Source organism: Jaculus jaculus, chromosome 10, assembly GCF_020740685.1.
Source record: "Jaculus jaculus isolate mJacJac1 chromosome 10, mJacJac1.mat.Y.cur, whole genome shotgun sequence".
Classification (NCBI taxonomy): domain Eukaryota; kingdom Metazoa; phylum Chordata; class Mammalia; order Rodentia; family Dipodidae; genus Jaculus; species Jaculus jaculus.
Genome location: NC_059111.1, coordinates 43,643,408 through 43,657,197, shown reverse-complemented (window position 1 = coordinate 43,657,197; position 13,790 = coordinate 43,643,408).

Sequence of the window (13,790 nt, the reverse complement as noted above, 5' to 3'; positions counted from 1 at the left end):
AAGCAGAAAGATAAAGAGAAAGAGAGAAGGGGAGAAAACAGGTATGCAAGGGCCTCTAGTCACTGCAAATGAACTCCAGATGCATATGCCACTTTGTGCATCTGGCTTATATGGGAAATGGGGAATCAAGCCTGGGTCCTTAGGCTTTGCAGGCAAGCACCTAAGTTATTTCTTCAGCTCAAGGCCACTGATTTTTGAGTTGATTTTGTATTCTGCCACTTTCCTGAGGGCATTAATCACCTTTAGAAGTTTTGAGATGTAGACTTCTTCCTTTCCAATTTGTATCCCTTTTATTTCTTTCTCTTGTCTTATTGATTGGGCTAGTACTTCTAGTACTATGTTGAAAACCTGTGCTGTGAGTGGGTACACCTGTCTTGTTTCCAGTCTCAATGCAAACTCCTTGAGTCTTTCCCCATAACATATTATTTTGGTTTTAGGTGTTCATAGATAGCTTTTAGTGTGTTGAGGTATAAACCATCCATGCCCATTTGCTCCAGTGTTTTGATCATGAAGTGGTATTTTATTTTTGTCAAAATCCTTCTCTTCATTTATTGAAATGATCTTGTGATTTTTGTGATTGTGTTTATTTTTCTGGAGTATTATGTTGACCAGTTTCCATATGTTGATCCATCTCTACATCCATGGGATGAATTCTGCTTGAATAAGGTTGATAATGCTTTTGATGTGTTGTTGAATTTGGTTTGTGCAGATTTTGCTCAGGAACTTTGACTCTTAATTCATCAGAGATATAGGCCTATAGATTTCTTTTCTTGTATCTCTGTCTGGTTTTGCTATTAGATGATGCTAGCTTCATAAAGTGAGCTGGAGAGAATTTTCCTTTCTCTGATCATGTGAAACAGTTTGAGAAAAATTGATTTCAGTAAGTTAATGAGAGTTTGATAGAATTCAGCTGAGAAGCCACCCAGTACTAGACTTTTTTTTTCAGGAGGTTTTTTATTATATTTTCAATCTTGATGAATATTCTAGGTTTGTTTGTTCTGAGTTTAGTTTTAGTAGGTATTATGTGTCCAGGAATACATCCATTTCTTCTAGATTATCCAACTTTTGTGGAGCAGAGGTTTTGGAGGTATGTCTTTGATGTCTGTTGTGATCTTTCTCCTTATATTTCTAATCCTGTTAATTTGAAACTTTTTTTGTTTGATAAACTTGGCTAAGGGTTTATCAATATTAATTATTTTTTTTTAAAGAACCAGCTCAGTTATCTTTTTTTAAAATTGCCAGTACATTAATCTCTGCTCTAATCTTCATTATTTCTTTCTGTGTGGAGCTCTTAGGTTTGGATTCTTCTTGTTTTTCCAATGCCTTTATGTGGATGATTAAGTTATTAATTTGGAATCTCCATGTTCATTATGAAAACATTTAGTGCTCTGAATTTTCCCCTTAGCACTACCTTCATTGTGTCCCATAAATTTTGGTAGGTTGTGTTTTCATTATCATTTAATTCTAGAAATTTTACAATTTCTTTTTAACTTCTTCCACAATCCATTCATTATTTAAATGTCTGTTATTCAGTCTTCTGGATCTGGTGGAATTCCTGTGGTGTCTCTTGTTATTAATTTCTATCTTTAAAGCATTGTGTTCTTATATGATACAGAAAGTTACATCAGTTTTCCTTAACTTATGAAGGCATGCTTTATCACCTAATATATGATCTATTTTGGAGAAGGTCCATGGTCTGCTGAGAATAATGTGTATTTGTAGAATTGGGGTGAAATATTCTGTGGTTGTCCATTGGGTCTAGTTGATCTATAGTGTTGTTGAGCTCTATTAGTTCCCTGTTGATTCCTCTTTGGATAATCTGTCTATTGAAGCCTCAACTACAAAGGTGTTTTCAAGTTTCATTCAATGAACTGTGGCCTACCTGTATGGTGAATTACAGACTTATGATCGTGATGCCCTTATGTAAGATAAGTGCTTGATGATTAAGAAGGAGTCTCCTTTGTCCTTTTTGATTACTTTTGGTTTCAAGTATACAATATTTGCTTAGAATATCATTTTCCATCTTTTCACCCTGAGAATGTATCTGTCTTTAGTGGCAAAGTGTGTTTCTTTAGGTCAGCAGATAGAAGGGTACATTTTCCTGATCCAACCTGTTAACTTGTGTCTTTTGTTAGGTGAGTTAAGACCATTAACATTTAAGGTTATAAGTGTGAAGTTTGAATTAGTACCTGCCATAATGCAATGCTTTATTGGGTTTGGTGCTTTCCTGGGCTTGTAATTTTTTGAGCCTGCTTGAATTTTGGTTATTGTGATCTTCTTGTAAGCTCTTGAGATTGGATGTTTGACTCTTCTGTGTAGATTTTTCCATGAAGTATTCTCTGTACATTTGGCTTTGTGTTCATATAAAAATAGAGCTGAATTTTTCATGGAAAGTTTTTCTTTCACCATCTATTATTTGGAATACTTTCACAAGGAACAGTAGTTTGGGTTGGAAGCCATAATTTTTTTGACTTTGAAGTTTGACATTCCAAACCCTTCTGGCATTTAGCATTTCTGAGAAATCTGAGGAAATTCTAACAGGATTGCCTTTGTATGTAGTTAATGGTTTTTCCCTTTCTACTGTTAGCACTCTCTCTTTGTTTTCATTGTTAATAGTTTTAACTGATGTGCCTTGGAGATTTTTTCCTTTGGTCCTGCCTGGTGTTCTGTGGGTTTTTGTATCTGGATGGGCCTTTCTCTTATGAGATTGGGGAAATTTTCTTCAATTATTTTGTTGAATGAGTTCTCTATGCGTCTGGCATAGATTTCTTCCCCTTCTGGTATACCCATAATCCAGATGTATGCCGTTTTGGGGTATTTCATAGTTCCCTCATATTTTGTTCACATGATTTTTTTTGAACTTAGCACAGTTTTTGGACTCCTATTTTGTCTTGTCTTCCAGCTCAGAGGTTCAGTGTGACTATGTTAGTGAGGGGTTCTAGAGATATTTTCTAAAGCTCTATTTGATTTTTTTTTTTCTGTTGTGTTATTTTGCATCATGTTCATCTTTTTTTGAGGTATGATTTCAGTTTGAGATCTGATTTTCTTGATGCTTCCTGTTATTCGTTCTTGCATTTGAGCATGTCTTCATTAAGCTTAATCAGCCTGTTATTGATATCCTCTATTTGTTCATTTACCATAAATTTACTCATATCTTTTTTGAGGCTTCTCTAGTTTTCTTTTGATTAAAGTTAAGCCTAGTGACAAAATCTGAGTGTTCTAGGAAACAATTCTGCTCAATTTGATTTATGCAATTGTTGGTTTTTAGATCACTTGCTTCCAATTCAGCAAGTCATTTGATCATGATCACATAGCTTGTGTTTTCATTTTATGATTTAATTTCTGTTGTTTTCTCTATGATTTTACTGATAGGTTACATTGTAGGACTAGGCATCTTCATGGAGATCTCTCAGTTTTCTGACGTGTGTGTGTGTGTGTGTGTGTGTGTGTGTGTATTGGGGTCTACCCAAGGAAACAAGTATTTGTACTTGTAGAATCTACAGTGAGTGTTCTGTTTAAAATGTAAACCAGGTTGGTGTAGGATGGAGTTATAACCTCAGATTCAGATTATGGAAAATGCAAGTATATCAATGGTACCTGGGCAACTAGAAAATGGAGAACTGGTATCTCTAGCCTATTCACTCCACCTACATGTACTCTTCAGGACAAGGGAACCAGGATTTGTAGGACCTGGGGTCAGGAATCTGGGAAACCAGGGGCAAGAGGCCAACTCCACAGTAGCCCTCTGGCTCAGTGAAATAGGGATTTGGAGACCTAGGAGCTGGTCAACCAGGAAGCCTGAGCAAAAGACCTGCTTCTACTGAACAGTTGCATGGACCAGGCTGTGCCAAGCCAGCAGCAGGGGTACCAAGGAACTGGGTAGTGGGGAAAGAACAAGGAGTTCTGGTCTACTTACTATACTCTCACCCTCTGGAGCAGGGTATCTGAGAACTGGGAACCCAGGGGCAGGTCAGTCAGGAGGTAGAACAACAAGCCTGCTTCAGTAGCATGCCCACAGGGTCCAGGCAGCTGCAAGCCAGAAGCCTGTGTATCAGGACCAGGGAACAGGAAGGTGGGGAAGTTTCTGGGAGCTCTCTAGTTTGTTTCTTAAATATCATTAAATATCTGTGGACATTATTACACATAACAAATAAAAATCTAGTGGTTTTCACAAATGGTGGTATTTTATGTCTAACATCAATCAGGTGGAAGATGTAGCATTTGGTCATTTTTACTAATAAATTCCTAAACACTTTCTATTTGAGATGTTCCAGAGCAGGAAAATATGCTTACTTGAAGAATAATTTATTGCCAAAATTATGTCAAATGAAGATTGGGCAGATTGTGATTCTATGTACATATTTGTATTATTCTTTTAAACAAGTTTGCCCTATATATTGAACATTTCCTACAAAGCAATTTGAGGCACTAAGAACTGAAATACTGAATCGTCATTGTTGCTCTTTGTAATTCTAATTAAACTAGAGTTGCCAGCTGTCCTGATTGTCAGAAGGCATCTCCAGGATGCAATATGACCAGCACTGTTTTGATTCTGTGGCAGTGATAACACTTCATCCATGCAGAAGCACATTTTCTATTCCATTGTCAAAGAACATAATTAGATTTCCCAAGATCTTACCTCTAGTCAAAGAAGCAAGAGGTAATTTTCCATAGCCCATTTTTAATTGGGTTGTGTGATTTCTTATTATTTAATTTTTTGAGTTCTTTGTATATCCTAGATATTAATTCTGTCAGATATATAGCTGGCAAAGATTTTCTCCCATTATGTAGGTTGCCTCTTTGCTCTATTCACAGTGTCTTTTGTTTTGTTTTTCAAGGTAGAGTCTCACAGTCGTCCAGGCTGACCTGGAATTTACTATGTAGCCCCAGGATGGCCTTGAACTCAAGGTGATCCTCCTACCTCTGCCTCCCCTGTGCTGGGATTAAAGGCATGCACTACCATACGTGGCTTCACAGTGTCTTTTACTGTACAAAAGTTTTGTAATTTCATGAGGTTCCAGTGGTTTATCTGTGGTATTATTACCTGAGCAATTGGGGTTATATTAAGAAAGTCTTTGCCAAGACCAATATGTTGAAGGGTTTCCCCTACTTTTTCCTCTAGCAGTTTCAGAGTTTCAAGTCTGATTTTAAGGTCTTTAATTCATTTGGACTTAATTCTTGTACGTGGAGAGAGATAAGTATCTATTTTCATCCTTCTACAGATACATATCCAGGTTTCCCAGTACCATTTGATGAAGAGGCTGTCTTTTCTCCAATGAGTATTTTTGGCATTTTTGTTGAATATCAGGTGGCCATAGCTACCCAGAATTACATCTGATTTCTCTATTCTATCCCATTTATCTACATATCTGTTTTTGTGCCAGTACCATGCTGTTTCTGTTACTATGGCTCTGTAATATAGGTTAAAATCAGGTATGGTGATACCACCAGGCTTAATTTTGTTGCTCAAAATTGTTTTAGATATTCGAGTTTTTTTGTACTTCCAAATGAATTTTGGATTATTTTTCTGTTTCCATGAAGAATGCATTGGAATTTTGAAGGGGATTGCATTAAATGTGTAGATTGCTTTCAATAAGATTGCCATTTTCAAAATATTGATTCTTCTGATCCAAGAATAAGGAATGTCTTTCCATTTCTTAGTGTTTTTCTATGACTTCTTGCTTGAGTGTTTTAAAGTTTTTATTGTTTATCTTTTGCTTCCTTGGTTAGGTTTATTCCAAGGTACTTTATTTATTTATTTATTTATTTATTTATTTATTTATTTATTTATTTTTGATGCTAATGTGAATGGGACTGATTTGCTGATTTTATCCACTCTGTGTTTGTTGTTAGTGTATAGGAGGGCTACTGAATTCTAGGTGTTTATTTTGTAATCTGCTACATGGGTAGAGGTGTTTATCAACTCTAATAGTTTGCTGATAGAGTCTTTAGAGTCCTTTATATATAGAATCATGTCATCTGCAAATAATGATAACTTGATCTCTTTTGTTCCAATTTTTATCCCTTTTATGTGTGTCTCTTTCCTTATTGCTATGGCTAAGACTTCCATTACTATATCAAATAAAATTAGGGACAGTGGATACCCTTGTCTTATTCCTCATTTTAGTGGAAAGGCCTCAAGATTTATTCCATTTAGTATTATGTTGGCTGTAGGCTTATCATAAGCAGCTTTTATTATATTGATACATTCCATCTATTTCCAAGTCCTGTAGGAATTTTATCATGAAGGGATGCTGGATTTTGTCAAATGCTTTTTCTGCATCTAATGAGATGATAATTCAGTCCATTTATATAAAGTATTACATTTATCAACTTGCATATATTGAACCATGCCTGCATCTCTGGAATAAAGCCTACTTGATGAGGGTGAATGATCTTTCTGGTATATTCTTGCATTCTGTTTGCCAATATTTTGTTGAGAACTTTTGCATCTATGTTCATGAGGGAGATTGGTTTGTAATTTTTCTTTTTTTTTTTTGTTCTATCTTTGCCTGGTTTTGGTACCATGGTGATGCTGGCTTTGTATTAGGAGTTTGGTAGGATTCCTTATTTTTTTTATTTTATAGAAGAGTTTAGGAAACATTGGTGCAAAATTTATGGACTGTGAAGTTTGGCTTATGAGGTTGAGAAAGAGCTTTGCCTGGACTGGGATAGAAGCAGTTTGTATGAGATGCTTGTTGTTGTGTTCTTGTCCTGAGAACTTGTGCAGGGTTGCTTTGCATTAAATGGGCTGGTGTGAACAGAGGAATATGGCATAGAAATGAAATCTTTGGGCTGAAACTTCTGCCCAAATTATATGAGAAATTAGAGCTCCAACTATATGAAAGATTACAACCTTTAATTTTGGGCCAGCTGACCTGCATTGGGACAACAGGAAGAATGAATACACTTTTGCAGGTTCTTGACTGCTCAAGGAGTCTCCTGTTCTTCAAAGTCTGCTTTATTTCCCCCTGGATTAACAAACTGGCACCCTACCTGGTATTATGCAGTATAAGAAATGCAGGAAAGAGAGGATCATTGAATTTGCTCATGGTCTTGTTTTGGAAATGGCCATGGGCAATGTACATCAAGTTTTCCTGTTTTGTTTTTTTTTTTTTTTTAATTCTGATCCAGTTAAATAATTAATGCAACCCGTCATGTAAGGCTATCAAAAAGAATAATATGGCATAAGGATATCAATTATAACAGAAAATAAATTTGAAAAATATGTTTATGACAAAATACTTACTAATAGGAATAGATAATATACTTATGTTGATGCAAAACAGTTATAAAAACATATAACTCTTTTGGTGAGATACTGAATACCTACCCTCTAAGATAGGCAACAAGGAGAAAATATTCTATTTCTTCTCTACTTGTTTAACATCATAAAAGAACTCCTGTCAAGTAAAAACAAAAAGTCCTACAAGACATAAAGATAGGAAGGGAAAAATATAGCTGTCATTAACAGAGTATACCATCTACATAGAAACAAAAAGTAATCTGTAAAGTATGAAAATAAAACCAAGTGTATCAAGTCTTTACAATACAAAGTAAAATCAAAGAAATCAATTATTTTTCTTTATATTAGCAATGGAAAACTGGAATCTGAAACTAGAAAAAATATGATAGCTCAAAAGTTAATTATATCAGTATAAACCAAACAGAATATGTACAGTCTTTTTGTAGAAAACTACAAAACAAGGATGAAAGGGAAAAAAGTCTAAATATATTATCTGTTCATGGATCAGTAGTCTCAAAATTGTTAACTTTCTACTTTGATCTATGACAGCAACTCAAAGCCAAATTACAGTAAGTTATTTGGTGATATTGATAAAAATCTAAAATTGATCTGGAGAAACAAAAAAATAATCTATACTAGCTCACAGAACCAAATTAGCAATACTCATAGGCTCCAATGTCAAGATTGAGTATAAAACTACATTGATTAGGACAATGTGGTATTCTTGATAACATATAAAGGCTAGATTGTTAGAATAGGAGAAAGAACCTACCTACTTATAAAATGAAAAAAAAAATCTTGATTACAACATGATGAGAATATCCACATGAACTTTTGTTGTATAATGAGTTTTTAGACAAAATTCCAAAAGGACAATCCTGAAAAGAATGAATTATTAACATTAAAATTTGTAGCCTTAGGAAAAGACCTTGGTAAGACAATAAAAATGGAAATATATGAGATATGTTGTTACATTTGCATTACTGGAACAAAATACCTAACCTAAAGCAGCTTATGGGAGGAAAGGGGATTATTTCAGGTTTACAGGTTCCAGGTGTAGCTTCATCATGGCAGAAGAAGTTAGCTCACTGCATTACACATCCACAGCAGAGAGACAACAACAAGCACCAGTAAGTACCAGTTGATACAACACACCTAGGGCTGGACACTAACTCAAGACCCACCTTTGTTAACATACTTCCTCCATCAGAGCTCCACCTCCCAAATGCTTCAAGCTTAGGAATAAGTAGGGAACAACTGAGGTTATGGGGGAATTTTGCAATAAAAATACTGCATTCTTTCTCAACCTCATAGACTCATGATCATATAAAATACACCCAATATAACTTTAAAAGTCCCCATAGTTTTTGTCAATTTTAATAGTTTTCAAAATTTCAAAATCACATATGACATTCAATACAGTCTTTTAACTGTGAGCCCTGTAAAAATCAAAACACAAGTTACGTAACAATGGCATAGAATAAACAATCCCATTACAAAAAGAAGACATAACAAGTAGAGACTAGGCCAATGCACAATCAATAACCAACAGGTAAATTTCAAACATCTCCAGTTTCAAGTTCAATATCTGTAATCAGGGAACAGTCTCTGGGGTTCCAATTCTGCCCCTCCAGTTGGGCTGCTCACAGGCCAGGGAAAACCCCACACTGAGCTAGCAGCTCTTCTTGTCAACTATCCCACAGTCCTGGCATCTCCATATTCCTCAGGTTTCCATTGTAAGTCATGGATCATCTTCATAAGTCCATACAATGGCCTTATTAGGTCTCCATATAGAAATTCAACCATGCTTCATATTGCCACATCTTCGCGATTCCTGCAACCATATGCACATCATGACCCTTTTTCTGGCATTTCTCGTGCTGTGCTTCCAAATCTAGTACCAGCTAGGAGGCATAGTCATGTTTGTAAATGCATGGAGAATAAAGCATTACCCTGAAAAGCAGTATACTCCAACTAAATCCTTCTTTCATAAATTTTCTTTTCAAAAGAATTTTCATTCTTAACAAGTTTGAGCCTTTGGTGGGTTGGGTTTCACCCTCAGGGCATCTTTTCCATAATCCCAAAGCAAAATGGTTAGCCTACCTTCAACCACCTTAATTGTAGCTGAAGTGACCTAACACAAGCTTTGTGCTGGTAAATTTAACCTTGCTTATATTTCTTTCTGTGGTAAACTTAATATTTTCTGTATCTTTCTGTTCTATACTTTCACTAAGCATACCAATCCATTACTTTTAAACTCAATATTGCTCAAATTCTCAAGACATGTACAAAATGAAGCCAGCCTTTCCACCAACAGCCTAGTTCTAACAAAATCATTTGTTTCCCCCTTGAAACTTTATAACCCCCACACACAATATTCTCTGCATTTTTAAACTCTCACATGAATAGTTCATCATGTCCTGCATATAGTACTGCAAGCCTTCTACAGTCCTTAGTACCAAGTCCTCCCATATTTGTCCTGCAAACAAGTTCAAAAAGACCAAACACCACATGATCAGATTGATCTCAGTAATGACCCCATGTCTTAGTACTTCTGGATACCAGTGGGGTTTTGTTGTTTGTTTGTTTGTTTGGTGCTTGTCAGCTTGGACAAAGCACCCAAATAAAAGCAGCTCATAAGAGTAAAGGGGTTTATTTAGGCTCACATATTCCAACAGAAGATTCTTCATTGCAGAAAAAAGCTGGCTCATTTCATCATACATCCATTGCAGAGAGAAAGAACAGCAAGCACCAGCAAGCATGAGCTGAAGTGGAATACACACTTAGGGCTGGATTCCACCTCAAGGTTTGACCCTGGTGGCACACTTCTTTCAGAAGGGTTAATGAGTCACAAAGTTACTGGGACATGCTGGCCCTACAACAGGCTTTAAGACAGAGGAAATTCCTCTGTGTTGTAAATAACTATCCAAACCATAGTCCAATAAGGTCATCTACTGGACAGGAATCATTGTCCTAGGCTACACATGAACTATTGCCTAGACCACACAAATGGGTTTATAATTAAGGACTAATCAAGCTTGACCTAAGAGTCATAGCTATTGGGCAAAACAAGTCAACAAAAGAAGGGCTTTATTCCTATTTTATTTTTTTTTAACTTCTCCATTCTCTGCCCTGCTTGCCCCTTCCCAGTTCAGTCCATTTAAGTATTTCATTGTTATTTATTTATTTGAGAGAGAAAGTGGGAACTGAGAAAAATGAGCACACCAGGGTCTCTAGCCACTGTAAACAAACTCCAGATGTATGTGCCACCTTGTGTATCTGGCTTACAGGGTTCTGGGGAATTGAACCTAGGTCCTTTGGCTTTGCAAGTAAGTGCCTTAATCACTAAGTGTTTAAATACTCAGCTCATCTATGTCTGAGCACAGTAGCTTTAAATCACTGAAAAAAGGTTTCTGTCCTGCACTGTACCTGCTCTCTCCAATAAAGAACAGACTGTTGCTGTTGAAGGTCATATTCTCAATCTTTCTTTACTTCTAAGTTGCCCGAGTTGGTTCCAGTCCTGGTTCTGATCCAACAGGCTCCACCTGGCAAATGCTGGAGGTGAGGGCTAAGTGGGGAACACAATCATAAACACCTATGGGGATATTTTACATTCCAATATTATGTGATGTATATCTAAAATATATATGTCATTTAAAATTAAACAGTAAGAAACCCTGCAAACCAACTAAGAAGTAGGAAATAGATGTGCACAGATACTTTACCAAAAATACTTAGAAGGGGAAGTACAGGAAATAAAGGTTCATCATTTGTCATTAGGGAAATGTAAATTAAAACAAAAATAGAATGTTTAAGACCCAAAAATTTAGCAACAACAATTTGCTAGCAAAATCTAGAGCTATAGGAATCCTCATTCATTACTGGTGGGATATTGAAGTAGACAGCCTGAGGTTGCTGAGATGAACTTCAAGACCAGGCACAGTTATAGAAGAAGAGATTTATTGAAGATAGAGCAGAAGTTCCATAAAGGCATAATGACATAATAACTGACCTGCTTTCACAGGTCCAAGCAAAAGAGATAAAACTACCACTAATACCATTTTTTTTCTATAAGCACACTCTTTGAACTCCATACAAAGCTCAGGAATTTTGCATATCTTAGGTTGGAATTCAGATCTGCCTTAGGGCTGGACCCTAAGATCCACCCACAGTGACACCTCCTTCAGCCAGAAGGCTACAGATCTAAATTACAAACTTTAATAAAATCCTGAATATATTGGGGCCCTCTATTCAAACTACCACAGATACAAAATAATACAGCCTAACTATCAACTTCTTACAAAACTAAATAATCTTACTATGGGCAAATGTAGTTCTAGGTAATTATACAACCATATTTAAAGTATATGTCAACACCAACTTTGCATAAAAATGCCAATTGTTGCCCTATTTACAGTCACCTAAATCTGGAACATCCAAAATACCCTTCAATAGGTAAATAGATAGACAAAATGGTACACATAGAAAATGGATTATTATTCAGTAATAAAAATAAATGAGCTACAAAATAGCTCATTTGAAAGAGATGCATGAATCTTCAATTCATATAAGTGAATGAAATTGTCCTGAAAGCTGTGTACAACTTCATTTATATAGCATTATAGAAAAGAGAAACCTGAAGAGACTGGAAACACATTAGCAATTTGTGGAAGTTCAGGAAGAAGGGCAAGGTTGAATAGCAACATGTGGGGACTCCATCTTGGCATGTTTCTATAAATGTAAACTATTCTGATTTTTTTTTAAGTTTATCATTTGAGAAATCAAAGCAGGTTGACAGAGAGACGGTGCTCAAACTTTAATCCCAGCATACCGGTGGCATGGTGGGTGGCAGAGACAGGAGAATCTCCAAGCCAAAAAAAAAAAAAAAAAAAAAGCAGGGAAACCTTACCTCAAATATTGTAGAAAGGTGATGATGTATCTAAAAGTTGTCATCTGACCTCCACACATGCATGTACCTGTTCTATCCTCTCTCTTATACACACACAAGCACACAATAAAAAAATCAAAGCACGTCAACTATCCTCTTTTTTGCACCCAGATTTTAAATTTTTGTGACGTCACACACCTCATACAGAATGTCTGATTTATGCTCATGAAAGACACTTTAGCTTAGCCATCAAGAGTACACAGTGGAGCTGGGCTGCCTGGTTTCAAATCCTGATACCAAGAGTCCTGAGCTGTACCATTGAGGCAGACTCATTGGTTTCTTTATCTGTAAAATGGGGGAATGATTATACTTACAAACCAGCATTGTTGCAGTCAGGTTCACATTGTTGGTAGAAATCACCCAACCAAGAGCAGCTTGTGGGTAAAAAGAGGTTTATTTTGGCTTACAGGCTAGAGGGGGAAGCTCCATGATGGCAGGAAAAACGATGGCATGAGCAGAGGGTGGGTATCACCCCTGGCCCACACAAGGTGGACAATGCAGTAGGAGAGTGTGCCAAACACTGGCATGTGGAAACTGGGTATAATACCCATATGCCTGCCCCCCTAACAATACACTCCATCAGCTGGTAACCTAGCATTCAGAACACCTAAGTTTATGGGAGACACCTAAATCAAGCCACCACAAGCATTGAGCTAGTTCAATCAGGTAGTAGGCCTGTGCACTATTTGCCACAGAACAGGCAGTAAGTGGTGTCTATAGTTTCTAGCACAAAAGAGTACAGCAAACACAATAGACACTAGATCTGTACATTCAAGTAAACGTTCCTGTGGTTCAAATCGTATGGGTCACGCTATGCACTTGTCCATCAGGATCACAGCTTTGAAACTTGTTTGAACCTGCTGTCTTGTGAAGACAGTAAAGGAAACAAAAAAAGGAATGACACTCTAAGCCAAGAATGATGGTTTATCTCCAGGTTTTATGGGTTTTAAACACACCTGATTAGCTTACTCTTTGTGTGTTTTACACTTAGTTTTTATGTATATTTAATTATTTCTTAGTCTATTATTTCGTGCTTCTCCAAGCATCTTAAAAACACATCATTGTACTGGGTTCAAGTTCCTTCTTGACTCATTTTTCATATGGGAATTGTTTTTTTGGGGGGGTCTTGTTTATATTTTCTACTCCGAGGGTTTGTCTATAAGACGTAAATCATTTAGTCTTTGGTGGTCTAAAATTTCCTTAGTTTGTCCTGATTCTTGGATTCTAGGTAGTCAATATATACAATATAAACTTTCAGGGTTTTAATGATTTTATTTATTTCATTTTTGGAAATAAAAAGTTTATTGTTATTTTAATTGTTGATTCATTATAAGCAATTTCTAAACTTGTGTTGGCTTTAAGAATGTTTTGCTTGGGCTGGAGAAATGGCTTGCCTGTGAAGGCTAAACCCCAGTTTGAGGCTCTATTCCCCAGGACCCATGTTAGCCAGATGCAAAAGGGGGCACACACATCTCGTTTGCAGTGGCTCAAAGCCCTAGCATGTCCATTCTCTCTCGCTCTCTCTCTCTCTCTCTCTCTCTCTCTCTCTTTCTCTCTCTCTCTCTATCTCTATCTCTACCTCTATCTCTCTCTTTC